Consider the following 8011-nt stretch of genomic DNA (forward strand, 5'->3'; position numbering starts at 1 on the left):
ACCCTTGTGACGCCCAAAATTGCTACCGAATTGATTGTTTAATGTCTTAATGTCGAAACTTTCAAAAGATTTTAAAATACGATCCTTTGTTGAGCAAACTTGAATAAACTAAATTGACTGATAAGACGCACTTATTTCGTAGAAATAAATTGCCACCCTCAGTGAGTTAGGGTGCAACAATTCAATCTTCGAAATTAGATTTGTCCTTTTTAATTTTTAAATTTTAAAATTCATGTATTTTGAGAAGGTTATTTGGTCATTCAAGTCAAACGAGAAATCAGAATCCAGTAAGTTAGGGTTCAATTTCTCGAAATTCCTAAACTTCAAACATTGCCTTTATTTTAAAATCGAGATAACAAAATGTCGTATCCAGTAAGTTAGGATCCAACATTTTGAAGTCTCAAAAGCTTTATTTTAAAATTGTATGGTTTTACCAAAATAAACACTTGGCTATTCAAATTCATCGAGAAGAATTGAAGCCCAGTAAGTTAGGGCACAATTCTCTCGAGAGCTATGAACACCAGGCCTTTTTGAGAATTTTGACATAGAATAACTGTTGTGCTTTAAAATGCAATTTTTACAAATGGAACATGATTGAATTGCAATACATAATATAAAAGATAAATAGCAACACAAACCTACACTAAGATGCAACAAGCAAATAATAAATAAAAATCCTATTATACAAACATCAATACTAATAATCGGGCATCCAATAAATTAGTAACTAATTTTCTAAAAGATACTTCATGATACAAAAAAAGAAAGATAATATGACGATTTAAAAACAATTTGATAATAATGCTAAAAACAAAGAAAATGTTTAAATGGATTTTAATGGAAAATTTATAAATAATAATAATAATAATAATAATAATAATAATAAAAAAGTGAATAACTTAGAATTAATACCTACATTTTGATTTTTATAAATAAAACCTAATATAAATAATAACATATAGTAATAATATATAAAAATTAAAATAAGTAAAATGAAATAGCAAATTTAAAAATAAGGCTTTCGTGCATTAAAAAATTTATCATTTGTAATTAATGGTACGTTATTATATATACATACGCATATTAAAAAGCATGTTATATATACATATATAAAAATATAAGATAATATTATGGAAAAAAATTTGAAATTAATTGTATATATATATACATACAAGAACAAAAAATATGTATAAATTATGCTAAGATAGTGAACAAAACATATATATATATCATATTTATAAAATTAAGTCTTGAATTCATAAAATAATATTAAATAATAAGAAAATTTATAGTAAAATTAGGTTAATTAGTATATATATAAAAATACTATTAAATATAATAACAACAAATATAATTAATAATAATAGGACACCTAATTTAATGGAAATGGATCTATTTTGAATTCAAACAAAATTTTAAAGGTTGATTTGAAATAAATGAGCAAATGCCCGCATTGAGAATCATTAAAAATCACAAGGACTATTATAGCAATTTAACGCAATAATTTAGAACAATCAAAATTAAACATAGAAAACGATACCGTTCAATCTTGGACCAAAATGAAACCAGAATAAAAGATGCGGTGCAAATTAAAAGAAATTGAATAAAATCAAATTGAAACAACGCAAAAAACAAAAGGGCTTTCTGCGCAAATAGACCGACGAATGAAAGTGCGCGGATCCTGCCCTCGGGTCGGGTCACTGCGCGGGTCGCAAGCCTCTAAACGGCGCCGTTTTAAGTATCATATAAATATAATCTAAAACCCTAAAAATTAAATCTTTTCCACTCCTCATTAAATCATCAAAAAACAAAACCTAAATCCTCTCACCCTCCTCCGCCACTTCCAAACCCAAATCCTCATCAGACTCCGATTTGGACGGAGTAAACGAGGCTTCAACGGCGCTTGCACGAAGGTAAGTTCTAATCTCCCCTTTTTTTTACACTCGATTAAAAACAAAAAATGAAATATCTAGAGAAAGGAAAAAAACGGAAGAAAAGAAAGAAAGATCAAATCACCTTTCGAAAAGCCCTTTTTTAAAAAAAAAAGAAAACCTTTCTCTTCTTTGTATTGATTTCCTTTTTGATACAGTATCCGTGAGGGTTCTTTTTTTTTTTACAATTTCTGATATCTTCTTATATTGCCGAAAAAGAACCCCCAAAAGAAATAATCAAAATCCCTATTTTTTACAACTGTCATCTGTCCTTTTTCGGTGCTGCGTTGTTCGTCTCTTGTTTCTTGCAGTCTGTTGTCGGATCTTGTGGGACGTGGCGTCTGGCGTGAGTGGGAGAACGGCTACTGGGAGCTGCTAGGGTTTCAGCTTCTAATTTTGCGTTGGGCCGCTCCGTGATTGGGCTAAGGTCTAGGCAAATTAGGTTCGGGCCTTAGTGGGTAGCACTTAAGCATTTGGGCCACTAGGATTTAGGCCTGCTATTGTAATAAAACACTGACCATTTTATTTATTTTATGTATATATATTTTTTATATTTTGGCTTTAATACTTAGGCTCGGGCCGGGCAAAATTTGGGTATTGCAGCTGCCCCTCTTTGCTTGTTGTCATGTAACAGGAACGGAGCAAAGACTCCAAAAATGGCCAATTTTGCTCGGTAGTGCTGGACCTTGGTGCTCTTCTTCTTCAAGTAGCTTCATTCCATCCTACTGTATCTTCAGAGGTATGGGAATTGGTGCTTTGATCCACTCCATTGCGACGAAAGGGAGATAGGATTTGTAGCTTGTAGCTTCTCAAAAGAACAAAATTTGTCATCTTTAGCCCGTTCCACTGCAACTTCAAGGAGACAAGACTTGTAGCTTCTACTTATTCTGCCGCAAATTTAAAGATAAGTCTGATGCGGTCTGCTCTACCGTAACTTCATAGAGACAAGATCCATCATTATGATCCGCTCCACTGCAACTTCAGGGAGATAGGATTGGTTTCTTCTGTCTGGCTGCAATGTCGGGGAAACAAGATTCGCCGTTGTGGCTTTAATCTGTTCCACTGCACCGCCAAGAAAGTAAGATTCGTCATTGTGGCTTTAATCTTTTTTAACTGCAATGTCGGGGAAGCAAGATTCACTATTATGGCTTTAATCTGTTCCACTGCACCGCCTAGAAAGTAGGACTCGCCGTTGTGGCTTTAGTCTTTTTAACTGCAATGTCAGGGAAGCAAGATTCGCCATTGTGGCTTTAATATGTTCCACTGAACTGCCAGGGAAGTAAGACTCGCCGTTGTGGCTTTAGTCTTTTTAACTGCAATGTCAGGGAAGCAAGATTCGCAGTTGTGGCTTTAATCTGTTCCACTGCACCGCCTGGAAAGTAAGACTCGCCGTTGTGGCTTTAGTCTTTTTAACTGCAATGTCGGGCAAGCAAGATTCGCTGTTGTGGCTTTAATCTGTTCCACTGCACAGCTAGGGAAGTAAGATTTACCGTTGTGGCTTTAATCTTTTTAACTACAACGTCGGGGAAGCAAGATTCACCGTTGTGGCTTTAATCTGTTCCACTGCATCGCCTGGAAAGTAAGATTCAACCTACTCCACTACTGCCTAGGGAGACAAGGCTGAGAGTTTTCGATCTACTTCGCCGCCAACACAGGAAGGCAAGATCTGTAATTTTTCCAACCTACTCCACTGCTGCTCAGGGAGATAGAACTTGTGGCTTAAATCTGCTTCCCTACTCCTGGGGAAGATAAGATTCGTTGTCTTCGATCGACTCCACTACTGCTTAGGGAGATAAGACCTGTAATTTCCAACCTATTCCACTGCTGACCAGGGAGATAAGACTTGTCATCTTCAACCTATTCCACTGCTAACCAGGGAGATAGAGTTACTAGCTTCAATGTACTCCACTGTAACCTCAGGGAGGTAAAATCTGCCATCTTTGATCTACTCCACTACTACTTAGGGAGATAAGATCTAAAATCTTCAATCTATTCCATTGCTGCCCAGGGAAGTAGAATTATTGGCTTCAATGTACTCCACTGTAATCACAGGGAGGTAAAATCCGCCATCTTCGACCTGCTCCACTACTACTTAGGGAGATGAGATCTGAAATCCTCAATCGATTCCACTGCTGACTAGGGAGATAGAATTATTGGCTTCAATGTACTCCACTGTAACCTCAGGGAGGTAAAACCCGCCATCTTCGATCTGCTCCACTACTTCTTAGGGAGATAAGATCTGTAATTTCTAGCCTATTCCACTACTGACCAAGGAGATAGGGCTACTGGCTTCAATGTACTCCACTGTAACCTCAGGGAGGTAAAATCCGCCATCTTCGATCTGCTCCACTACTGCTTAGGGAGATAAGATCTGTAATCTTTAATCTATTCCACTGCTGCCCAGGGAGATAGAATTACTGGCTTCAATGTACTCCACTATAACCTCAGGGAGGTAAAATCCACCATCTTCGATCTACTCCACTACTGCTTAGGGAGATAAGATCTGCTATCTCCGATCTCCTTCGCCACAAGTATGGGAAGACAATATCTGCTATCTCTGATCTTCTTCACGCCAATACATGAAGACAAGATCTGCTATATTTGATCTACTTCGCTGCCAGTACAAGAAGACAAGATCTGTTTTCTTCGATCTACTTCGCCACCAGTATGGGAAGACAAGATCTGCTATCTCTGATGTTCTTCACCACCAGTATGGGACGATGAGATCTGCTATCTTCAATCCACTTCATGCTAGTACATGAAGACAAGATCTGCTTTCTTCGATCTATTTCGCCACCAGTATAGGAAGACAAGATCTGCTGCTTTTCAACCTGCTCTGCTGTTGCTCAGGGAGATAAGGCTCTTGATTTCACCGATCTGTTCTGGGGAACATGACCTGTATAATGAACCCAATTATGCCTAATGATTAGGATGGCATGATCAAAATGAATCAAATGCTCCTAACTAGACATGTGTGAATGGTGTTTGCATGAATGCATAATTTTATTTTTTCGAGAGTGATCCCACTTAGGTTATCATTACTCAAAGTGTATTAAGGCTTTAACACTGACGTGCTACAACGCCTTCTTGCTTGACCGGCTTTTCTGAAGAAACATTTAGTCAGGTTGCCCCCACTGTAAACCTCAAAGTTTAATCTATTAGGGCGCCAAATTTGTACCATCATTCTCCCAATGTAATCCAAGGGTAGAAATATGTGGCTTTTCCTCAATCCTTTCCTATCACAATTCAAGGATACATGATCTAAATCGTTCTGGTTCCTTACACCACTCCCAGGGTATCGTACCAAAAACTCATGCGCAAATAAAGACTCTCTTCTCCGAGGTAACCTTTTCCTATTGCCTGGTGATCACTACTTGCTTGTTTATTTAAGCTTTGTCATTAGCACGACATCTTGTCATTTTGTTCAATCAATGCATTTGACAACAAAATCTAAAGAGAAAGTCCAAATTTAGACTCTTCCTTCTCAAATTTCCAACCTTTAAATTTGGCATGTTCTAAACAATAGTCCTATTTCAGGTTCCTATATTATTTAGAAACTTTTCAGAGTAATATGAAAAACTTCCTTTGTGAAAGTTTTATTAGTCCATTAATCATTATTCCAATGTAACATGCTAGCAAAAAGCGTCATAACAATGGATAAGAATAAAGTTGGTTCTGAGTATAGCTCAAAATGAATAAATTATCGAAAATAGTAAAGAAGGATAATAAAGAAATTAATTGGAAATATGTATCTTGGAAAAGAATAAAGTATTCCAAGAACATCAAATTAAATATAAATAATATGAGAATTGGGTGCCCCAGATATCGCAGCTTGAACTTCTCTATACAAACTTTCTGAAGACCATTCTGAGTTTGACATATGTTTAGGAGATCTACAGTGCTTTGTCGATGCCCCAAGATGTCGCCTATCATTTCCTGTTGATTCAGGTATAACAAGATTACCACATGTCCCAATCTGATCAAGATTCAAGTCGCTCTGATCACTTCATGCCCTATTCTGATCCATATTTGAGCCGCCCTTTTCGGGTTTTCAACTCAAATCCTCTTTGGCCTAAGGTGCCCTTTGTGGGTTTTCCCCTTAGCCTCTTCATTTTTACTTTTTCATTTTTCATTTTCTTTTTTCATTTTTCATATTTTTTTCTGACTCAAAGTGCCCTTTGTGGGTTTTCACCTTGGTCCTTTCTTCTTCTTTAAACAAACTATTTCTTGACCGAATTCGAGTTTATAGGATTAGCAATCTCACTCAGGATCAGTGCTCCTCTGAAAAAGGTCTTCTTTACAACATAGGGACATTCCCGGTTTGGCGTTCATTTCCCTTTAGAATCTTTTTGTTGAGGAAGGATCTTTTTCAACATCCAACCCTCTCGTGGAATTCTCTGAGACGACCCTATTTATTATGGGCTCGTATCATTTGTTTCTAGTACATCCGTCCCTAATGAATAGCTTTAACCCTTTTTCTAGGTTCAACTAACCACATCGCGATTGGATCCCTCCAACTCTAGCTCAACTAATACCCGGAGAGAGGGGATTTCAATAGGTAAAACTACCTCAATCCTGTAAACCAAAGAGAGAGGTGTTGCCCCAATACAGATGTTCGACAAGCAATGAGGGCAAATGGTAATTTCCTATGCCAATCCTTGCAAATCTCAGTCATTTTTCTTCAATTTTCTTGATGTTCATCTCTAGGCAATTCAGTGACGAATCGTGCTGTTTGCTTCTCAATTGATTTTAGACCTCAGCTTTCGTGCTGTTGTTCAAAGTCAATGCATTTTCCAATACCATCTTCTCTGGAATAAGCATATGATGACATTGGCGTATGAAGCAGCCTCTAATGATCTCAAAAATGAAGCAATGCCCATTAGAAGTCTTCTATAATGGTGATGTCCATGCCCCATTTTGCTCAAAATTTGAGTCACCCTTTTCGGGTTTTCAACTCAAAACCACCTTTGGTCACAAAGCGCCCTTTGTGGGTTTTCACCTTGGCCTCTCCTTTTCTCTTTTTCTCCTTTTTTATTTTCTTTTTTATTTTGATTTTTACTTTTTCCTTTTTACTTTTGAGTTTGATTTTTCTTTTTCTTTTTCTTCTTTTTTGATTTTGATTTTGATTTTGATTTTGATTTTTATTTTTTTATTGAATCTGAACTCATAGGATTAGGCAAGTCCTTGTTATCCCCTTTCGATCAGAATCAATGTTTTTATAGATAAAGTCCTCCACATAAGATCTTCCACTTTCATCTTGTATGTGAAAAACCTTCTTTGGTATCAAAGTTCTTTCATAGAGCTTTTTTTTTTGGGGGCGCAACTACGACAGAAAACTTTGGATATTCCTCTTTAATCAGGATAAAATCCAACAACGTCTTGAAGGGATGGAAACTCGACTTCAAATGGGCAAAGCTATGCTGACTCAACGAGAAAGGCATTGCCTTGGCAAAGAATTGCATCGTTCATACTGTAAATTTCTGAAATCGTGCTGTTGCACAGATTTTATTATAAGTGGTTAACCCAGGCATATCTTGGTATGATCATACAAAGACATCTTTGAACTCTAGAAGTAACTCAACAAGGTGTTGCTTCGTCTTTGTGGTCAGGTCAATTCCAATCTTCACCAAGCTCACAATTTCTAATGATTTCTTGAGAGGTAAGATCTGTTTATCCTCCTGTTCTACCATCCTCAACAAGTTCGGAGATAAGCCACGATTTATGTCATTTCCAAAGTCATGAGATCCCTCTAAAAATATATCTCGCTCAAAATGAGATTCTAAGTCTGCAGCAGTGTCACTCATGTCATTGATATCTAGGGACCCCATAGTAAGTACAAAAGAATATACAAAAGAATGTGTGAATTTATGAATAATTATTTGTACAATATAATTATGAATGAAAAAAATGATGTGGAAGAAAGTCCAATAGAATGAAAGAATAATTATTCAAAAAGAATGAAAGAATATTGGCTCAAAAATGAATGTAAATATTATTTTTTATTAGAATAATGACGTTCAGACATGAGCCTATTTTACAAAGGACTTTTTATCATTTTTAGGCTAAAAACAATAAAGATG

Source organism: Gossypium raimondii, chromosome 3 (genome assembly GCF_025698545.1).
Source record: "Gossypium raimondii isolate GPD5lz chromosome 3, ASM2569854v1, whole genome shotgun sequence".
In the NCBI taxonomy this organism is placed as follows: domain Eukaryota; kingdom Viridiplantae; phylum Streptophyta; class Magnoliopsida; order Malvales; family Malvaceae; genus Gossypium; species Gossypium raimondii.